The sequence below is a fragment of the Pygoscelis adeliae genome, unplaced genomic scaffold, assembly GCF_000699105.1.
Source record: "Pygoscelis adeliae isolate BGI_AS28 unplaced genomic scaffold, ASM69910v1 Scaffold360, whole genome shotgun sequence".
NCBI lineage: Eukaryota > Metazoa > Chordata > Aves > Sphenisciformes > Spheniscidae > Pygoscelis > Pygoscelis adeliae.
This window is the reverse complement of record NW_008823961.1, coordinates 501,203-524,833: the sequence shown is the minus strand read 5'-3', so window position 1 is coordinate 524,833 and position 23,631 is coordinate 501,203.

The window sequence follows — 23,631 nt, the reverse complement described above, 5'->3', positions numbered from 1 at the left end:
TGTATTTTTCATGGCCTTCGCAGTGTTTGTGTCCATAGCCCATTCCCACTCTATATTTTAAAATCAAATTCTGGGCATATTAGTTTCAATATTATAGTTATAATATAGTTATGTGTGTTTATATATATAAGTATACATGTGTGTATATCATATATATTAAAACAAAATATCTGTAGACTATTTAAAATCCAGTCTTCCTGGAAGAAATTGAATCATTGACTTTGCCAGAAGTTGCAATCTAAAAATCATATGCAACATATTATGGAGGAAGTAATTTACAACTATAGATTATATTTCATAATTTTAAAAAGAAATACTATTCCTTCTATTAACCCTCGTTAAAATAAAGCCTTATTCTCATCTTGTCCCTTACGAAACAAATTAAACTGCAGTAACTAATACAGGGAAGACAAATGCACAAAGTAAAATACCAGAACACTGAACTGAGTACCAGAACATTAAATGGAGTATTAGTAACTTAACTAGCAAGGTATATAACTTACTATATACAACATTATTTCCTCCTTCACCACAGAGGGTGTTTCAACAAATGTACTAAATATTCTTTTTTTTTTTTCTTTTCATACATTCAGCTAAGACAGCCCAGTCTCCTTTTCCCACTCCTCTACAATACAGCTCTGTTGTAAAGAGTTACCAGGTTTTGTGTTACACATAATTGCATTTTTCCAAATCAATCCTCTAAATATTTTCTACTACACTCACAATACCTAGTTTAACCTACCAACACACCCTCTAAGAGGACATATACCTCTGCTGCAGGCTTTAATATTTTGCTTTGAACAAATATGTCCATGACAATGCTTGCTTGCAGTATTTTGTTAGATGAGGTTGCAAATTTCCTTCCAAATTGCACTGTTTGCAAGTACACCCACATGCTTAAGCTGATAAATGAAATGCTAACCATACATGATCATTATGAACATTTTTAATGAGCCAAAATGCAGAGGAAGACCAAGCAGTTCTGCAAAATTTCGATATATGTAACCACTGCTGTCTCCAAAGAATGCTATGGATTTGGTTTTTTGCACCTATTGAGGTTACAACAAACACAACAAGACGTCGTAATGGGTAACTCCCTTGCCCCTCCTGATTCAAGAGAGAGTTAAACTGAAAAGTAAAGAATCATCAGACTTTGGACCAGAAAGTATAGCTCATGTCTAACAAGTAACACAGTTGTTCTACCATAAAATCCACACAGCTTCCTAAAGCAAGTGGTGGGTGATAATTTACATACTTTATAAACCTCACCCACTTCCATCCACAATAAATCTTTTTTATTTAGTTAGATTTAAGAACCTAACAAATAGGCAGGAGTCAAAAAGTTTTGGACATGGAAATGATACTGACCTGATCATCAAAGTTTTAGCATTAAACCCATTGTTAAAGTACATCACTTACAGTGAAAATTAATTATGCTGATGAAAAAAAACTATGTATTATGTAATAGCAGAAACTATTGATTTTTGCTATGTGACATTAATTATTGTATATAGTAAACATACATTTAGATCCTTTGTGCAACAAATGAGGACGCTGATGGAGCAGCAGAAGACAGAACTGGAAGCAGTCCCAGCTAATATTTATTTGTGAGTTATATACTGTAGTATCAAATTCTATCCTGATCATCAGTGTTAAGAGTCAAATTCTGCCTGGTTTTTCAAATTTTACACCTGGTCATGGTGCAGACTGAGGGTGAGTGAAGGGTTCCTTTTCCTCATTTTTGCTGCAACCTTCTGGCTGCTTATGCATGTGGAGTAAGTGGAGCACAAAACAGTGCAACCAAGAAAAGGAGGGAGGGTGGGAGGGAGAGAGAAAAGTTTCCTGAACCACCTTCTAATCTGCCTGCTGTTCAACACAACACAGAATAAACTTGGTGGGAAACTCCACTGCTGAATTCCAGATTTTGCAATTACAAATGGTCACATAACAGATGCTCTATTCAAAGAGTTCATCAGACATCCATTTTGGTCATGAGCACACGTAAAACAATGCTTAAAACCATACAGTGATGACATTAAGGACAAAGGAAAGGAAGAAGGGATGAAGAGCACACCAATTCCTAGATCTATGTAACAGCAGGTATTTTATAAAATAAAACTCCCAAATGATCTTAAAGACAACTACAGTCATGCTGGAGAAGAAGGTAGAAAGAAAACAAAAATAAAAAAGTCCTTCCAGCAATCCCTGCCAATCTGAGCTAACCCTACAACCCCCCCTCCCCCTGGTCAACTAGTCCCCATTTTCTTTTTCAGCAAATAATGGAGAATGAGAAAAGTGCCTCAGATAAAAGGCATGTTGAATACACCTAGATTTTAGGTTCTGGAACGCTGGGGAAGACGGAAACCACAACACAACACTAAACTACAATAAAACCCTGGATAAACATATTATTGCTGAAAGCTGCAGCTTAGTCCATATTGGAAAGGTAAAGAATTCAACCTGATATTTAGGCTTGACTCCGATATACCTGACACCCTTAGTAAATCATATAATTATAGAACGATTTGGGTTGGAAGGGACATTTAAAGGTCACCTAGTCCAACCTCTCTGCAATGAGCAGGGACATCTTCAACTAGATCAGGTTGCTCAGAGCCCCATCCAGCCTGACCTTGAATGTTTCCAGGGATGGGGCATCCACCACCTCTCTGGGCAACCTGTTCCAGTCTTTCACCACCCTCAGCGTAAATAATTTCTTCCTTGTACCTAGTCTGAATCTATCCTCTTTTAGTTTCAAACCATTACCCCTTGCCCTATCACTACAAGCCCTATTAAAAAGTCTGTCCCCATCTTTCTTATAAGTCCCCTTTAAGTACTGAAAGGCTGCTATAAGGTCTTCCTGGAGCCTTCTCTTCTCCAGGCGAAACAACTCCAACTCTCTCAGACTTTCCTCATAGGAGAGGCATTCCATCGCTCTGATAATTTTTGTGGCTCTCCTCTGGACCCACTCCAACAGGTCCATGTCTTTCTTGTACTGACGACTCCAGAGCTGGATACAGTACTCCAAGTGGGGTCTCACCAGAGTGAAGTAGAGGGGTGGAATTACTTCTGACACCTTTAGTAAATCTGTTGATTGACCCAAATTTTATTTACAGGTGGCTAAATCCATAAGATTCTGGTTCTTAAGTACGATAATAATGTCTCATTACTGGAATAAGGGTTGTCCTAAGGGTTATTATCATTAATTATTGCATTACTGTAACAGCTATGAGTCCCAAGCAGAAGGTAGGAACCAGCCTTAGTAGATATGGTATGAACACAATCCCATAGCTTGTTCCTGACAACGGCAAAGTGCAGAGATAAGAGTAAGAGGGTGTAAGACAGTTGAAGACCTTGATCTTGACAGACCTTCAAAATGAATGAGGCAATGGCCAGAGCAGAAATAAATCGATTGTGTGCTGCATGAAGGACAAGTTAATGGCAGGCTCTGTTACCTTTCCTGTCCTGCCCATCCTGCAGCATTCCTATTCCAAAAAATTTCCTAACACTTTAAGACCAAGAGCAGTCAAGACTATAGATATGTCCAAGACAGAAGCTTAAGTAAAGGTGAATTTGTTGTGAGGTCCACACTAAAGGCAAAGAAGAGGATTATGGGAGGGCTGTTAACAATGCCATAGTTTAGCCTTACAAAGCTCCCAGTCTAAGGAAATTCTTAGGAATAAGAAGTGAATGACCGATGATAGTTATTATTACCAGCAAAGCTCTTAGCTTAAAATTATTTAAAGAAATTACCTCTCCTTGCATTTAATGGTCTTTAATTTTCTGTCCTTTGCATCTTTTGAAACCAATTCAAATATGTAAACATATTCATATTTTTTGAACTAAAGTCTTTGTGAGAAACAGAAGTGTTGCTTGTTCCTATCATGTATATCATAGAGAGGCTTACCTGCTCAAAGGATACATATGAATATTTTACAGTTATAGTAGAATCCTACTTGTCCCTTAAGACTCAAATTAAACCCGGTAGTTCTTTTACAGAAATCTATAACATTTTTGTCTCCCTAGTCTAATGCAAAGCTTTTTTGTGTGTACATAGTCTTTCAGGAGTGCAATTTGCTTCTATCTCAGCTTACAGAGGTATATGCATAGTGGCACACCATCTGCCATAGGCAACAAATCTCTATGCTAAAAAAAGATACATATTCGCTTCTCTTTGGAGAGAGTTTTCACTTTTCCTTTGTTGAAATTAAGGTTATATATATAAGTCTTACTGAGAAAAATAGAGTTCTGAATACAATATGGTAACTGGACTTTTTTTTTTGTTGTTTGCTTTGTTTTTACTGTTTCAGTTAGCATAGACCAGACATCAATAAATGAACAGGGATTTCTTCAGTATCTGCTATCCGTTTGTCTATCCACCCTCCATCTCTAACTTGTCTGTTAAGGAACTGTTACCACCTGCGTGGCCGGTACTATACCCCAGATATTGGAAAGGTACTGCGTTGTGCCTGAATGTCAAATGAATCAGGACCACAACAAACAAGTGGGAGACAAGGCATCAAAGCCAGGAAGAACATTAAAAACTCTTCTCAAAAGAAGCTGCATAGCATGGGTTACCTCCCATCACATGGCTGAATGAGGCTTGAGCAACAAGCAATCCCCAGCCTCCTCCCTTTCCAAACTCACATCACACTGACATCCGTATTGATCTGTTGTCAGAAGCTTGGGTGAATTCAGCCATGATGTTAATGAATGGATAGGCAGTGATGCAGTCTTTCCCTCTGAATATGATACAGAACTGTACCAGGCTAATTGGAAAAAACAACAGTCCTCCCAGTCCCTCAGTAAATTCAAACTTGCAAGGAGCTACATAACTTGCTATTTTTAATTTCAAGATAATTAAAATACTCCCCGCAGTCTTAGAATTCCCCAGTGTCTCCCATAAAAAAAATAAAATAACCTTCCTTCTTTTTCATTTTTAAATGTCAATTGTTACACTACAGACATAGATCTAATACATCAAGTGGAATAACTGGGCCGCTACTGAGGACACAATTGAGGTTACCATCCCTGGGGTTGACCTGTATTGTAGAAAGCCTCACTGACAGTGACATTGTCCCACATCTACAAGACATACTGTGTTTGCTTATAAAGCAACTACTGATGCATAAAGCAAACCATAAGGTTCACAGTGTGAAATGAGAGTTTTTGTTGTTTTTTTTTCCAAACTGATCACTTCTGAAATCCTGCAAATTTTATTCCTGCCAGCTGACTCTGAAATATAGAAAGAACAGAAAGAAGGATTCTCTGCCCCTTCTAAAGCTATTCTTAGGAACAAATAGAAAAAAACACCATTTAAATTTTCCATATTGTCAAAATAAATGCAGTTGAAATTGAGTGAAATATGATATTCCAGGATATTCTTAAATTTAAGAAAGCAATTAATGTAATGGAATAAATCAATCATTTTTCCTACTAATTTTAAGAACAATTGCACAAATATTAAGAAAAATATTTGTATTTGTCTTCAGGAAGTTCAAGTATTCATGCCAAAGTCTTACAAGATCATTAGAAGAATGACAAACCAGGTATTTGCAGACTCTTCTAGTTTGGTTTTAATCACTCACGTTGTAAGCATATTCCAACACGTCTTGGAATTCCAGTCTTATTCCAAATTTCATAGAAATAGTGAATACAATTAAGTTAAAGTCAGACCCCTAAGGAACTCAGTTTGAAATACTGCAATTTGATGGGTAAGCTATTGATAACATCTCTCCAAGAGTGTTTCTTCAATTGACTATATACACTTTATCTCAGTTTTGCAGACTGTATTTCTCTAGTTTAAAGATACATCTAAGATTATATTCTTATAAGCAAAGATACACTGCTGCTTGCCACTATTAGCCTGCCAAAGAAAACAATTAGAAAAAAATATTCAGAATAAAAGGTGTCATCCATATATTGTTGGTTTGGGTTTTTTTTAAAAATATCATTCTCCTACTTTCTTATGTATTGATAATTCACCTTGGGATCTTACCAGAAATCAAACTTTGGTTAAAAGATTTGTGGTTTGTCTTGCCCTCCCTCATTTATCTCATGGTTTACTTTCAGCGAACTACTATGTTTATCTATACCTCTGAATTTTCCCTCATTCTCTCCTTTTTCCCCTCAAAGTTAGTTTCTAGTGGAGTGTAAATTGTTTTACCATTTGTCCTGGTTTTGGCAGGGATAGAATTAATTTTCTTCCTAGTAGCTGGTACAGTGCAGTGTTTTGGATTTAGGATGAGAACAATGTTGGTAACACACCAATGTTTTAGTTGTTGCTGGGTAGTGCTTACACTAGTCAAGGACTTTTCAGCTTCCCATGCTCTACGGACTGAGAAGGCTGGAGGTGCACAAGAAGCTGGGAGGGGGCACAGCCAAACTGGCCAAAGGGATATTCCATACCATGTGACGTCATGCTCAGTACATAAACTGGGGGAAAGCTGGCCGGGGGGGCTGCTGCTCGGGAACTGGCTGGGCATTGGTCAGCGGGTGGTGAGCAATTGCACTGTGCATCACTTGCTTTGTGTATTATTATTATTATTATTATTATTACATTATTATTACTGTTATTTTATTTTATTTCATTTCAATTATTAAACTGTTTTTATCTCAACCCATGAGTTTTTCTCACTTGTGCTCTTCCAATTCTCTCCCCCATCCCACCGGGGGTGGGGTGGGGGAAAGTGAGCGAGCGGCTGTGTGGTGCTCAGTTGCCAACTGAGGTTAAACCACAACCCTACTTCACATACATTTATCAAGATATCTCTGGCACATCTAACTTGTGTAAATCCTCTTTGATCTAATTTCTCAATAACTTGTTATAATTGGGATTATGAATAAATGAAATCTATTTGGAAAGAGTTAACATGTCTTCTCCTGAAGTGAGAAACCAAAACCCCCTGGATTTCTTTGAAGCACTCCACAACTATGAAGAAGTTTGATCCAGCTAATATATTCTACTCAAATTTCCAAAAGGTTGTTGTTTAATTGCTTCCACAATGTTTTTAATGAAGTTTAAGCAGATGTGGAATGAGAGAAAATGCCTTGACATGATTAAATAAAACGTTAAAAGAGCATAAATAAAGAGTAGAAGTAAATGGTCATGTTTCAGAAAGGAATAAGGTCACCAGTGACCCTTCACTGTGTCTGAAAAAAAAGGGGTAAGGTTTGCTTACGATACAAATTTTTTTCAGCCTATTAGTATAAAGAAAAAATGAAGACCCGGTAAAGGAAAGTTTCATGAGACTGAGTGACTAGACTACAGACCAACAGATGACCTTCACTGTAGATAAATGTACAATAAGACATGAGGGAAAAATCCAATCCTGTCTTTAAATATAAAAAGAGGGGTTTGGGGGAGACCACTACTGTTCAAGAGAAAGAATTAGGAGTTGCAATACACAGTTCTCTGAAAACATCAGATTTCAATAATCAAAAAAGAAATTATATATTAGGAAATTAATAAAGAAACAAGGTAACATCTCAGTCACAGCAGAAATCCATGGTTTTCCCAACCTTGAATACCATGTAAGATTCTGATCCTCTCATCTCAAAGAACACAGCTGAAGCAGAAAAGGTTGAGAATGACTAACTGACATGATCAGAAATGCAGGATGGCTTCCATATGAGGAACAGCTGAATATCCTATTACTCTTGTAAAAGATGAAACTTTTACTATTCATAAAAGAGAACTGAGGTGGCCTATGAGTCATGACCAACATGGGAATGGTTAGATAGGGACTGTTTACTGTTTCCTCCAACACAAGCCCTAAAGAAGCAGGTTGGAGAAAAATTCAAAAAAAGATAAAGGAAGTAGCTTTTCATGCAAGAGGCCATAGACCTTTGATGCTCTTTGCTGAAGGACGCTGAATGAGAGAAGCTTATAGGGTTCAAAGAGCTACTGGACAAGAGCAACTGAAGGCAGAAGACAGCTCTGTTAGTCGTTACTTCACAAACAACAACAGGGAATGCCCCTACTTTGAAAACTGCTGAAGGCTGCAAAACTACCTGGGAGCTGGTGAATGCAGGGAAGGGAGAAAGTGTGGATGTTTGCCCTGTTCTTGTTTTCTCTCAGGGGTCAGTTGGGGAACAGAATACCGGGCTGATGGGACCCCAGCAGAGCTAGCTGGTATACTGGGCCAACATGGCTGCGTTGTGTCAAGTTACAGCTACCCATTATGTGAAGGTGGGAGTAGAAAATGTTTTAATATTTCAGCCTTTTCCAGCTCTTTGCTTTGTGTTCACCTTCATTATTAAGCAATGGAACTAAAATTCCCCTTGCTAGCCTTTTAAGTTTAATATCTTTGTAAAAGCCTTTATTGATGCTTCTTCTGTCCTTCCTTAGTTGTAATGCAGATTCAGCTGCAGTCTGCAAGAGGGTTCTGTTGACTGCTAGGTGCCAAATAACAGCTAAATAACTGTCGAGTGTCACAAATTATCTGACATGACATGGGGTAGTGTGGTCATGTGGAACAATTCTTTTTTCAGTCAGTTCTCATATAACAGTACGGTGGCCTTTCACTTCACATACGGCCTCGTACTCTTAAAAATGAGCCTGTTTATGTAAACCCAGAGCAGTTGGGTCAAGCTATACTGCAGCAAACAGAAACTTCACAACAAGCATTGGAAGGTTCACATGATGCATGAGGAAGTTAGGTATCTCCAGAGTGAAATTACAGATGTAAAGAACAATTAATAAAAATACTGAGTCTATGAATATATTTCTGAAATAATGGTAGCAATTAAACCTTTTCATTAAGTCATCTAGAATCCATGATTTTCCAAAGGGTTGTTACTCATACATACTCATTCTCAGGTTAATTGAACTGTGTAAATCTAATATTGCAGTTTTCATGGCAAGAAACATTATTAAACTGCAATTTACAATATAATAATTAGAAAAAAATGACACAGCAGCAATAAAAGTCCCTAACAAATAAATGATCATTTGTAGAAAAAAAAAAAAAATTGACCACAAGGCCAAATTAACCAAAGAAATAACAACATTAACTTAGAGACCTTATTTTGATGGCAACAGGATTAATATTAAAATTGGGCTGTAAAATAATGAAGTTTTTATTAAATAAACTGAATTGTCTGCTCAGAAACAATTTTATTTTAAATATTTTCTGTAAAATAACACCAAGATATTTTTCATATCATGGAAGCATCATCTTGTTAAAACCTAAGTCATTCCCGCCAGGCTGTACTAGACCATATCTGATGGTGTCCTCTGACGTTAAACAAATACTGCATTACTGGACCAATGAGCTGCAGATGTTACAGTAAAAATGACACATCCCTCACAACACCCATCTATGGTGGCTGTTCTCCATCTCAGTGGGCAGAATACTTTTACTCTTCTGTGCCCCTGTTATGAATAACAGACTAATGCAGGCTAGAAAAGAGTTCACTGTGACAAGCTTAAAGAAGCTGCTGTGGATCCACAATACCTGTCAGCAGTTCCTCTGATGTATTTCCCTAGGCTGGAGTAAATCCAGGCTCATTTCTGACTGAAGTCCCTGTCCTGCAGTGGTGGACTACCTTTATGATTCATCTCATGTAGTAGATCAAGTGTGATACACTTGAGTAACTACTGAATGACTGTAAATAGCGCATAAAGCTAAGGATGTGTGAGAGTCTTTGCAGAATCAGGACCCAAGAGAAATTTACCTTTCTAGATGATAAATTTGATAGCTATCAGGTATTCATTTAGGATTTAGAAGGCTGTCATTTTAGACGCATCATTTTTTAATCTCAAATTCTCCCTATCCCAAATGGTTTCAAATATGGGAATTATTATTGACCCATTGTCCCCACTGTCAATAATTGCTGATTTTGTATCATACTTCATTAACTAAGTTTACAGACTTGGCAATAAAAATCTAACTGAATTTCTGATCTGCTTTGAAGCAAAAGCACCAGAACAGGCATGAAAACCAACAATTTGAAAAATGGAAAACTAAGCATCTCAGCTACAACAGCTGAGCAAAAAGCCATTGATTCCAATAGTGTAACATCAATTGAGAAGAAACACTTCTCCCTCAAAATCCCTGTCTTTTGTTAATATAAAGAAGTAAAAAAAGAGTAAGACTTGTCCTAGCCTTCTGAATAGCTAGGGTTTTTTTTTCTTTTATTGTCATTATCTTAAATACAATATTTGCCTATTAAATGCACTTACATAAAGTACATCAGATCCATTTAGTTTGTCTAAAGACAGCATATTAAATTGTATCACTTAAATTGAGTAATTCAAATTTAATACCTGGAGAATATTACAATGGTGGGAAATCAGTAATTTTGACAGCCAATTTGAAATGCCTGGGAGGGGCCCAAGTTTCACATGTAAGCACATACCTTCTGAAATGCAGGTTGCTGTGAAGGTATTTCAAGTGCAAAATCCTACCTGGAGAAATCCTGAATCACCAGTCATGCTTGGAAGTCTTGTCCTTGAGATTCCTTCCCAACCTCAGAACATCACTGTTCTGTAGCTGATCAGAAGAGAGTGCTGTTCCCCCTGCTCTTTTCTCAAACACTTGCAATGATGTTATAGGACAGAAGAAAGCGTGTAGTGTTACAGACTGAGCAGATTCTTTCTCATGACTGTGTGGACTTAAACTTTCAGAGAGTTTTCACAACAAGTATTTCCTTGGTTGCCCAATCTTAATAGAGCCTTTAGGCTTCTGATACACATCATGTCCTACAATAAAAAGTGGTGTAAAAGAGGAAGAAATTGAAGCAATTAATCTGGCTAGATGCTTTGGACTACCTTGAGGGGAAAGTGACATTTCTTACTAACAACCAGTTGTATAAAGCAAAAACTCTAAAGTGAAAATCTTTGAAAACTAACAAAACTGAGGAAAATGTATGTTACAATTTATTTTTCCATTCCTGGGAGACAGACAATAAAAGGATCTACATTTAATTTGTTTCCTCAAATTATTTGAGAAGAATTTAACCCTGCCTCATCTCCCTCCAATTCTCTTAGCATAGGTGAGAGCATCCAAAACCAGAAATGAGCTGTATGTGGGACAGCAAAAGATTCCCATCTCATCTCATATTCTTGTTTTTTGTTTTGGATGGATCACTTCACCTCTCAAGTGCTATTCTTATTACATTTTATGTCTATCTTGCCTCCTGTGGGGTCAATCCCATAAAAGATAGCATGGCAAAGATCATGACTGGTGATATTTGCTAACAGCTTAAAAAGCTAAAAGAGACAGATAATACAGTCTGGTCTGGACTGTGTTAAGAAAGGCAGCAGAGGATTGCAAGTAAATTTGTATAGCCTTTAGCATAATATGATCCCAACCAAACCCATTTTTGTAGTCAAAATATCTTGCTTTATCATGCTTTATTTTCATCTGCTGGGGAACCTACCCTTTCCCTTCTTCCTGGGGACTGGGGGGAAAGACAACTACTCAGTTGAACCACATAATGGTGGAACATGCTTCAGGCTCGTATTTCTGGCTGGCAAACCTAGGAATGTTACCAGACATATCGAATCTATTCTGCTCAGGACACTAAGTTTCACCTGTAAATAGAAAGTATACAGCCTTAACAACGAATTGTATTATTTTTTTTTACCCCAAGACTTCCAGGTATTTGCCAGCCTGGTCACGGTTGCTGCTCTGTGTATAAGGTAACATTAATGAAAGGCAAGAGCAAGCATGGAGGTGATCTGTGCACAGTACCTATCATGAAGACCACCAAGATGATTTATGAACCACTAGCCTATATCATGACTTAAAATGTGGAAACGGAGAAAAATGTCCTATAAAGAAGAGCTCAAGCAAAGGAAGATGGGAAGAAAAAGCCTCTCAAAACAAAGACAGGTGCTTGGAGAAATGAACGAGGGGTCTGAGATAGCACTAGAAAAGTTGCCAAATTATTTGTTTGACATTAACTTACCTTCTGGTGATTCAGATGAAGTAATTACGTCTGGTAATTTCACCTCTATTACTCCAGCTTAAAGTGAAGTAATCTTGCAGGGTGTAGTTTTCATGAACTGCTAAATAGCAGAGGGGCTTGCACTCAGATGCATTATTAAGCATCCACATGAACCAAGAAGAAAAGGATGGATAAAAGGATGAATAAAAACGTGCTATTGTACAAGTACAGGCATACTCTTGTAATACTCAAAAAAAAAAAGAAAAAAAAGAAAGAAAAAGAAAAATCAAAGCATACTTTGAAATAGCTTGCAACTACGCAACATGGTGTGACCAGCCTGTTCCAGCATGGCCTTACCCACAGCCACAGTCCCTTCAGGAGTGAAATTGTTCCAACATGGTCTTACTCATGGCTGCAGTCCCTCCAGGGGAGTGCCTTCTCTGTCATGGGCTAATCCATGGCCTCATACTTTGGTTAGATCTGTCGTTATCTCAAACCTTTGTGCCTCATGTTGGGTGCCAAAAGGACTGTTGTGGTTTAACCCAGCAGGCAGCTAAACACCACACAGCCATTCGTTCCCTCCCCGCCCCTGCCAGTGGGATGGGGGAGAGAATCGGGGAAAAAAAAAAGCAAAATTCATGGGTTGAGATAAAGACAGTTTAATAGGACAGAAAAGGAAGGGGAAATAATAATTATATTAATAATAATATTAATAATAATAATAATGATAAAAGAATATACAAAACAAGTGATGCACAATGCAATTGTTCACCACCCGCCGACCGATGCCCAGCCAGCTCCTGAGCAGCGGTCACTGGCCACTGCAACAGTACTGGATTGAACTGTTTTCACACTATAATTTTATATGTTCAGACAATATTGGAAATGTCATCTAAAGGAATTTTATCATAAACATAGGGAAAGTTAGATTTTATACTGCATTAACACAACAGTATTTCTATTAAGCAGTGAGAATAAATGTTGAGACAACTACCTTTGAAATTTTACCCTTAATGTAGAGGATACAAGACTAAAACATTGCCAATTCATAATACAAAGTACTTAAAAGTTTCATCATTTAAATTTTAGCTTCACTTGGCAGATTATTCTTTGTCACTGTAATCCCCTTTGATGTACTTAGGTAAACTTTATCTCAAACTACATTGAATTTGAAAGAAGTATCAAAGTAAAAAAGTAGCCATAAGAGGAGGTAGTGTTCATAACAGAATAGAAGAATAAATTACAGTCAATGTCTAGGACATGGAAGCCAGTCCGACATTTAAGTGAATTGTCTCTTGAAAACAGAGGTAACATGGGGTTCTGAGATCACACACCTGAGCATGACAAGCAATTGGACTCACTGCAATATCCCTCCTTTCCAATATATCACAACAGCTACTATTTTAGCCAGTCCGAACATACTGTATAAGTGTATATTTAAAAATAGCTGCCTGTTCAGTGAAACTGAGATTTGGGCTTAAGTGTTTTCTGTTTGTTTTTTGTTTTTTTTTCTGTTTTGTTTTTAAAGCAGGTCATAGAACTTTCAATAGCGCATGAGCTACTTAAGGGCTACATTGCTACCAATATTAGTGTGTTGTGCCAGTATAGAGCTTAGCAGTGGCTAACATGCCTTGCTAAAACTTGCTTTGTGTACACATGCACACACACATTATCATTTTATAGCTCCAAGCCAAACATCCAAATTCTACTAGAGACCTCTAACAACCTTCTCTTTACCACTAACTCTGAAGACATAAACAGAAAAGTTGTATATTTACCTGGGTTGGTGTCAGGAACACTAGTACAAGCATTTGCCGATGCTGAGTGAGGAGTGCGCCAGGCTCTTCTGAACCTCACGGTGGCACCAGGTTCTCCCACATGGTGCTCCTGGGATCCAGGGCACAGGCAGTCAAATATGGAGCAGGTTCAGTCATGAACCACTGGAAAACCATTCAAAGTCTTCACATAAGGTACACACACCTGTCACACCTGAAGATTGGTTGTTCTCCCAGATATTCAAGATCACCTTCATCTTTCTGAATTGGATTCATTATCAGCTTAATTGCAGTGAGAGTCATAGGGCTGGCAAACTCCTGTTGCTGTGACTGGTTTGTCCTGACACAAGAGACTATCATCAGCTCCCTCATGAAACAGATTTACTAAAAAATGTTATTTCCTTGTTGTTTTCCTTGCTTGATTTTCTCAAGGGAAAGATGTCACCACTGTAGAGAAAACAGCTGGAAAGGAGAACAATTTTTTATTATTGTTGTGGTTGTTGTTGTTGTTTTTATTATTATTATTAGTTATTTAAAAGTAAAGGGATTTAGCAAGGGTGGGTAGGGGGAGGCAACAGGCTAAGGCTAAAAAATTAGGGAAAAGTCTTCAAACCAGGAAAAGTTTGGATGGGTGAGAAAGCAGCAGAGCTGCAAAGAGTTCAGGCCTAGTTTTTGAAAGCTAACAGACAGGTGCACACAGAGTTTGGCCCATGTGCATCACAGAGTCACTGCACAGTGTCACTGGATTTCTTATTGATTCAAGAGCCTTTTTTTAGCTCGTGTATGATAGATATCTTTTTGAGGACCTTCTGGTGCTGCAGCCCAATCATTTGTTTTGATCCTAGCCTCCACACTGGGTGTTGAACAACAGTCTTTGATTTCACTTCCTTCATAAGAACCTTTTTTACAGGATGAAAACCATTGGAAACCAAAACAGTGCATGGTAAGTGGAGACAGATGGAGGAGTCACTCCAAAACTGCACTACTGGTCTGAACCTACTTATTAGTGTAGACACAGCCCTCATGATGGCCATCAGCTTCCTCGGAGAGAAGACAACACAAGCCACTGGTCTGCCACACAACCCTGTCTGACCTGCTGTTCATGTGACTCATCAATATAGATTACAGATCAGTAGCATGCATATAATCACAAAGGACACTAGAACATTGGTGTTTAGAAGGATATGAACCTTTCTGACCTTGCTTTTGTTATTTCTAGAAAGGCATGTTTTTGAGCTTTCGCTGTGGCAGAGAAATACTTCAAAAGAGAACATGCACGTATAAACCAGTCTCTAAAACTGCCACCCAAATAAACAGCTTCCAATCTTCAAATTTTCTAATTTTCAACTACATCTTGGCTGAGTAAGCAATATTAAATATAACAACCCATGCACACAGCCTCACGTAGTCTTAACCTTATCATATATTCCTTTCATCTTCTTGCTCAGCTTTCCCAGTCTAACCTAATAGTCTGTGCCCACAGCTCCTCAGCATACCTGCAGCTCCTCACGTTCCTAGTGATAAGCTGGTGCGTGGTCATTTTGGAGACCTTTTGGTTAAAAACCTACTAATCATTTATCAGTCTCTCACTGCAAGGCAGCCCGTTCACCTTTCTACATGTAAGCAGCAGTAGCTATTATAGCCTTCTTGCAGTAAAAGCAAAAACAAAACCAAAGAAACCCACAGATACTTCAGAAGAAGAAAAGCTCATTTTACTGACCATTTACTTTAAACTTTATTTATTCGCTTGTTGAATGAAAAACACAGCTACAATCCTTTTTAAATCAAAGTAGATCATATTGCTTTCACATGTATTTTGACAGGTAATAAAAGAGGATTACTCTCCAAGAAAAGACAAAACTTCATAGTTTGACAAGCCCCACTTCCTCCTGAATCAAATTTCTCTGGGTTCAAAAAGAGAAGAGGCTTGTTGACCAACCTACAAGTTTCAGCATCTTGCAAAGGAAGTCTCATTAAGATGTGATGACAAAGTCACCGACCATTGTTTCACAGCATCTCTAAGGAACCTACATATTCATGCATTCATGCATATGCCAGCAGTATTTTTCAAGACAAGAGCATATGAATACTTCAAAGTTGTTTGTTACTTAAAGCCAAGAACCTGTGTTTGCAGGGCAGGACCCACTGATAACAGGAATTCCCAATTATAATAACTGTCCTGCTTGCCCACACTTACTGCATTTTGGTTCACATTGCAGAGAAGTCTCAGACTGCATGGACTGATTTTATTTTATATTTTTTAATGAAACCAAATCAGAAGATGCACTCCAGAAATGGACCTGTTGCTACCTTCAGTTCATGGGGCCAGACTAAAGCTAGGTTGAGGTAAAACTCTAGCAGTGCATATGGTGTGACCATCATGCACTAGCTGTTTTACTCTGCAGATCCACTTCACCTGGATGGCATTCCTTACTAATGTAAACATAGCCACAGAGTATGAGAGAGGAAAAACAAAGGATGAACAGCTGTGAGCTCCAGCAACTCTTACGGTATTCTGTTTCACAAAGATATTACTGTGAAAGTTTACTTCTGCTGAATTGACTTCTAAGGAGAAGATGCAGAAGAATTGGTAACTGCAGTCCCTCTTTAATTGCCGAAGAAGATAAATTCTTCATTCTCAGTTAAGCCTAAAAGCATTCCACAGCAGCAAGTCAAAAGCAAGGCCCTTATAAAAAGAGATTCCCTACGCTAATGTAGAAATAAGGAGGCTTATATCCTTTGAGTGTGAAAGATCAGCAATAAATTCTCCACAGACACTCTCCAATATGTTCATCATTACTGTCATGAAATAAAAATGTAATAACCAAAGCATGAAGTGGCTGCCTGAAGCCTTTTATTTATTTATTTATTTATTTATTTATTAAAGTGAAAACACTCCCTCAGATATCATGCCTATCTCCAGCATTCCCCTAAGCTGTTCCTTGAAAGTGAAAGTCTGGCCAGACAGCTTGCCATTCATTAAGGTTTTTAGGTACCTTAAAAGTTTTGACAGTTTTCTGTATTATGTCTTCATATTCTTCTTTCTATTTTGTAATTAGGTATTTATTTTTTATTTTGTTAAAGTACCAGCAACACCTTAAAGCACACACCCAAATGGTTGTGTTATTTGTGTTTGATCTCGTGTGAAGATGATACATAGTACTCTTTTAAGGCCAAATAATGTTTATAAAAGTCTGCTGGCACCTATGTACTAGCTGGTTAGTTCTTCCTACCACTGAGCAAAGGTTGTACATACCATGGTGACACACCTTCTTCCTTTCCCTCATGACTAGGATGGGCCTGATTACAGTAAAGGCCACAAAACTAGCAAGCAATGTTTTTTGGTTATAGAGAACCAATACCCCTTGGACAAGTGGTTAAAGAGAAGAAATGTAACTTTGGTCTATCTACCATCTCCCAAAACATATATTCAGCAATTCTTTCTCCTTCTATGGCAACAACCTCAAATGTTTTCCTGATTTCCCTTAGCGGTAAGAATTGCAATTAGTGTGCTTTGCAACATACAGCTTCTTGAAAATCCCACATTGTCATCCAACTAAATTCCATAGCATTCCCTGGAAGCATCCTATAATCAGCATTGTTCATTAGCGGGGTGAGATATGCCATGAGAAAAAAGAGTTTGCTCCTGCTGGCATGAGAAGGAGAGAATGAGAACAAAGGGGCAGAATTAATCCTTTTAACTTCATGAACATGATAACGGACTAGTTTCAAAGGAACGACTAAATACTCCTCAAAGGATGGGAATAAATGCCTTCCAAAGTTAAGATAGCATATACTCAATTACTAATTACTTACACTGTCTACCATATTCAACAGCCTCATTTGTAAAGGTATGCTTTATTTACTCACTTGAGAACTGCATAGTTGTAGATTTTTTAGCACACATATCTTTGGTACAGGCAAGGTATAACAGGTCTCCGTCTGATTGTTTTCTTCTGTTCAACTAGCAGAAGGAAGAGGAAAACAACAATAAATATTGCAATGTTAAGAGATTCAAAAATATTCTTAATTATTTTGGTTTATTCTTTTTAGCCATTGGGTTAAATTTTATTTTCCTGTCTCTTCCAAAAGGATCATACCACTGCCTTTTCCTCTTGAAGTTTTCTTTTTTGTTCTTTCACCTTTGGCTTATCTAAAGATGAACTGAAGAAAATCAACAGATAGGATGCACTTAAGAAGTACACACCTTTCTTTTCTTTCATGGACTAGCCTCTACATTAGAGGTTATTTCTTGAAATTGTACCTCTATAGTACTACTACTACCACTACTACTAAAACTATTCTTCTATGTTGGAAAAGCCCCCAAGAATTATTATTAAAAAAAAAAAAAGGCCGTGGAGCATAAAAGAACTCTGCACATTCAAAAAAAAGTGAAGCAGAAAGTACCATATGTTGTGAAATGGCTGTCAAGTTCTTTTTCAGTTACTGCACACAAAGTGGCAACTAAGTCCTTTATCGAGTACACAACGAGCTATGCTTTCCTCAGCTGTGAATTCCTTTCAGGCCAATATCAAGGCAGAGGGCTGAAATACAGATAATTCAACTTCTTCTCTTGTCTGAAAAGGCTCTGCTCTTTAGTCACTCCAGTCATTAACTACAACAGCACATCCATCTTTCTGGTTTGGTCAAGATGTCGCTGCTGCTGGATGACCAAGAGTCTGTACAGATCCACCTACCTTGGGCCAGTAGATGCTGTCCTTTCTTTAAGCACTAGATGGCATGTGTTACATTCAGTGTATGATGCATCAAATACTACCAATCCCATTATCCCTGTTAAAACACCGTCATTCCTTTCCAGATCCCACCCATTTTCAACCCTGGGCTATTATACTTTACTCTTACAGTGAAAAATAATTTTAAAAAAAACAATAACAAACTTTTTAAAGCAGCTTCCATGCAAAACTTGTTCTTTTTATTCCTTCTTGTTGTTACTGACTGACCCTCAAGATTCTGTTACATCAAACATGGTCAACTCTATAGCAGTTGCACATTTTATTCCTATTAAATTCTATGAAAAAGTCATCCAGTGCTACTAAGGTCCTTACCTATTTTGTTAGCCCTCATCTTTTCTTGTTGAAATACGAAGATACCATTCACCACGAGTAGAAAGGCTACATTTTGCTTTCAGGAAATAAATACTCTTTACATGGTATAATATTTGTCTTACTTGAGTCATGTGGGAAAAACCCTTCATGCAAGAGCTTCACGACATGCAATAGGCTTACTAAATAGTATGTCTGAAAACTGCAGTGTTTTGGACCTATTGCTGAAGCTCTGGCTTTCCTTCTGATGAAACAAGATATATTCCAGCCCCCATACAGAACATTTGTGGAAATAAGTAGCTTTACTAAAAGAAGAAAATGCAATAGTGTATGCACCTGAAAGGGATAAGGTACGCATGATGACTTTTAGAGTTTTTTTCCAGCAAAATTTTTTTTTGTTAAACTCTTATTTTAGATGAACATACTTATCCATCCTTAGATAAAAGACAACGGCAATACATGACTCAATCAGGAAATGCCTAGTGGGGTTTTCAATGGATATGCTCTCAATAAAAACACATACCACCAGGTTTATCTCAGGCGAAGAAAACAGGAACATGCTTGCAACTGTCATCAAGAATTGCTTTCATGACATTGACTTTACTGTCTAAACCCATATAATCAAGTCTCAGTAACCATGATTCTAATGCTTGTGGGCTCTCTAGCTTCAGCTTCTTCAGGATGTTAAAACTCAGTTGTGTTTTCAAAAAACTCTATGGCACAGAGGAGCCATTTTATTTTACCATTATCCCTCAGTGTTCTGGAAAAAGAACAGCTCAACTTTCTTTGACAACTCATTAAGCCATTGCAACTCTGCACGGTCATTTTTCTAAAACTAGACTGCTGCAAAATTGTTTTTAAAGACGTTTATCTCTCCACAATTTAGATGCATGTAGAAGACATTGCACATGCCTGTGCCACCTAATATTATTTTCAAAATGCCATTTTTCATACATCTGAACAGATGTCTGTCTTTTTCCCTCTAATTACATTCCTTAGCATCAGCAGCAAAACTGTTTCTCTTTTTATACTTAGGGAAGTAAATAACTGTAGGGTCTAAGATGTTACTGTATGATGACAAGATAGATGCTGACATACTAATGGAAATTATTGCAGATGTTTTTATCTGTGCTTCAAATGGGTTACTGTTAATGACAGCAAAATTAAATGTTCATTTGACCGAAGCGAAAAACATGTACATAGCTCTTTTGAACAGTGATCAGGCTGCTAGCCTGAAAGAGGAGAAATTGAGGTTTCAGACCTGGTTCCAGACACTATGCAGTTGCACAGTCCAAAGTGAAACAGCACTGAGAAGGACAGCATCGAAGTACTTCAGCCCTCCTCAGTATTCAACAGCCGGAAAGTTCTCAGAAGAGTGATAAGCTAATGCAATCTTTAAAGTAATAAAATTATTCATGACTTCTGATCTTTCAATTATTGTGAAAATGGACCTTTAATTATATTTTGAGACTGCTGGACACCAGACTCCATAAGCAACCTCTGCTTTCAGTGCGGGACAAGTGAGAAGAAACATCACATCTGAAGAGTTTAAACTCATTTTAAGTCCCTCACATCTCTCATCTTTCTTCCTAGATCAATAGTCCAATATAGTCCTAAATTTGCCATTTACGTGCTTCAGAAAAAGTTTACTGATTCTTTCACCATCTTTCCTGTAAAAACCATCAGCCATTTTCTGCCATTTTCTCCAAAACCCACCAGCATCCTGGTCTTACATATCCAAACATTTTTCTCAGCCTTTTACCCTCAGAGCAGGGTAAAGAACAGCCAGGCTTATTCAGACCAAAGGTCCTCCTAACTCTGTGTATTGTACCAAGGCACAAATGGCTGACAAAGGACAGGTAAAATCTAGGGAAATAATTTACAATACCTGCCACTAATGCCATTCCAATCTCCAGGTATTTTTACATCAAGGCCCTCCCAAGGCTTCCTCATCCAGCCAGCCTCAAAGGTCTCTTCCATGGATATCTCAGGGATATGAACAAAAATGTATGTAACTTCTACCATCTACAGCACCCAGCAGCAAGGAGGCAACAGGCTACTGTGCCCATCTCTTCGGAGCGTGACTGCTGCCTGTTCCTTCAACCCTCTAGTGCTTCAAAGGGCTTGGAGAGTAAGCCCTCTCCAAACTTGGTTGCAGACCCTGTAGACAAAATACATACTGTGCAACCTAAATCCAAGGACTTGAACTCACTAGGATGAGATTTACAGGCCAAAATTCAAGTACTTCTGTTTTCTCATGGGGAGTCATCTGTTGCTTAGAAAGATCATTATAGGGGCCTAACCTGGGACTGAGCATACGATTAATCAGGCCTACTCTTAAGAACTTTTATGGTGTCAAGCTTTTGAATGAAATAAAAAAATAAATAAACCATAAGACAAAATAGGGGGTTTTGCTTCTAAGAAACCAAAGCCTTCCTGCCTGATCACATGAATCTGTCATTCCTCTGAAGGCTTATTCTATGCAAGTAGTAAGCTGCAGACTTTCAGCAGAGTAAGGTGCTAAATGAAAGACAAAGGCCTGACAGCTGCTTTTATTGCCATGAGCAGTAGGTAGGAATCACAAACTAGCCAGCAAAGTACTATTTGAAATGAGCCTTTTCCTGATTTTTGCACCAGGTCATGTTCCTTTATGCTCACACATATAGGAGAGGATTTATTTTAGTAAACGGGAATTTTGTTCTCTCACTCAGGACCCACCCCAGGCAAATAAAATGGAAGTGAATCTACGTGGGGTTTTTTCTGGGTTTTGTTTTTAAACCTCCTTCAAAAATTTCTATAAATGGCTGTTGTATTACCACAGCACAGAGCTCAGAGCTAACCAACACTTAGTAGTGTATTATGCCCACAGATAATTACACTGAATTGATAATTCCTAGTTAACTTCTTGTTAATACAATAAGGGAAATCAGACTACTTCTAAATATTTCAAGGCATCATAGGTATCATGGAGATGCTGATCACCACACTGGTGAAGGGATAAGAAGGGAGATGACTACCGATATTTCTTGGGGAATTCACGCATGCCCATGCTCTTCTTCTCCTTCCCCCTTAACAAATGGGGCATAAGAGCTCCCAGCTATGGGACTTAATGTAACTGCATCCTCTTTCATGGCTGCGCCATCACTATCCTTTTCCAAACACACATTTTCTTTCTCCAGGAGACCATGAAACAGCATTAAAGATAGCATCCGTGCTAAGCTGCTTGCAATATTCTCTTTGTTTTCATCCTTCATCTTTGTTCCTTTAGAATGTGTTTCTTCTCTGTTTACTGATCTTTTCAGTGATCAGGCACTTCAAGTCCAATATTTTTTTCCATTTATTTCCATGTTGCATTCAATGTATTTCAGAAAGGAACAAATCTAGGGACATGTGAAGGTTTGTTTAGTAACAACTCCATTCCCACTATGCAACTTTTTTCTACACTCATCAGCTTTATTTTGAATAGTGAGGACAGTGAACAGTAAATTCAGCACCGGCTTGAACCCTCTCACAAAGCTCTACTTACCTCTGTTGCAGCTAGGGAGTGTTTGTTGTCTAAACTGCTGTTAAAGAGTGGGAAGACTCCTACAGCCTCCTTGTTGCTTAGCAATATCATAGGTAAGCTCTCATTTTTTACAGTTACAGGAGATTCCCTTGATGGAGTTTGTTCTCCATCTGAAGTAAATTTCAATTATATTCTTAGCTTCAGATTAGAGGAAAAAGATTACCAGGAAGATATTCCTGTGCCATGGAAAACATTTTCATAGCTTGTTTTTGAATACAAGTAGGAAAACACAACTAAATAAGGCCTTAGGAAACAAGAGAAAGTCCAACCATTTTCTTAATGTTGAAAAAAAATCCCTTCAAGCCCCACCTTAAAACTCTTTTTCAAAGACGTGGTTGTAAAGGAACCAGTTCAGAGTAGTCAGATAGTATGCCAAGTCTGTAGCTTTTCACCTAACCAGTTCAGTGTCAGTATGTTCTCTGTTGGTTAATTTGCCTGTTGTTTCATCCTCTGGGAAGGAACTAGCACTTCCATGTTGGGGTCTGCTCAGTAACTAACATTGCAGGGTTAGAGAGGGGGATCTGCCAAGAATTATCACAAAGTATCTAATTTGTTTCTACAAAAACATTGCCAGAATGTTTTTTAAATGTGAAAGGAAAAAGAAAGAAAATCCAGTCAGGATGACCATGTTTGCAAGAAAAAAAGTCAAAATAATATTCCAGATGGTCTGCATTTCTGCTACTTTTTATCTACTAATGCAAAATTATGGACTGCATGAAAAAGCAGATTTTGAATTTCATAGTAACATGTCCAATTCCTCATTTCTGTTACCAGCTTTCCATCAAAGACCAACACAAGATAGGTGATGAAATATGAAATATGTGTAGCTTGAATATTGCCCAGCTAGAATGCAATCTGGCCTCTGTTGTTAACGACAACAAGAAATGTTTTTACAAATATATTTATGACAAGAATAAAGCCAAGGAGAATCTCCATCCTCTATTGGATGCGGGGGGGAACATTGTCACCGAGGATGAGGAAAAGGCTGAGGTACTTAATGCCTTCTTTGCCTCAGTCTTTAGCAGGCAGACTAGTTATCCTCAGGGTACTCGGCCCCCTGAGCTGGAAGACAGGGACAGCGAGCAGAATGAACCCCCCATAATCCAAAGGGAAGCAGTCAATGACCTGCTACACCACCTGGATGCTCACAAGTCTATGGGGCCAGATGAGATCCACCCGAGAGTGCTGAGGGAGCTGGGAGAGAAGCTCGCCAAGCCGCTCTCCATCATCTATCAGCAGTCCTGGTTAACGGGGGAGGTCCCGGACAACTGGAGGCTTGCCAATGTGACACCCATCTACAAGAAGGGCCGGAAGGAGGATCCGGGGAACTACAGGC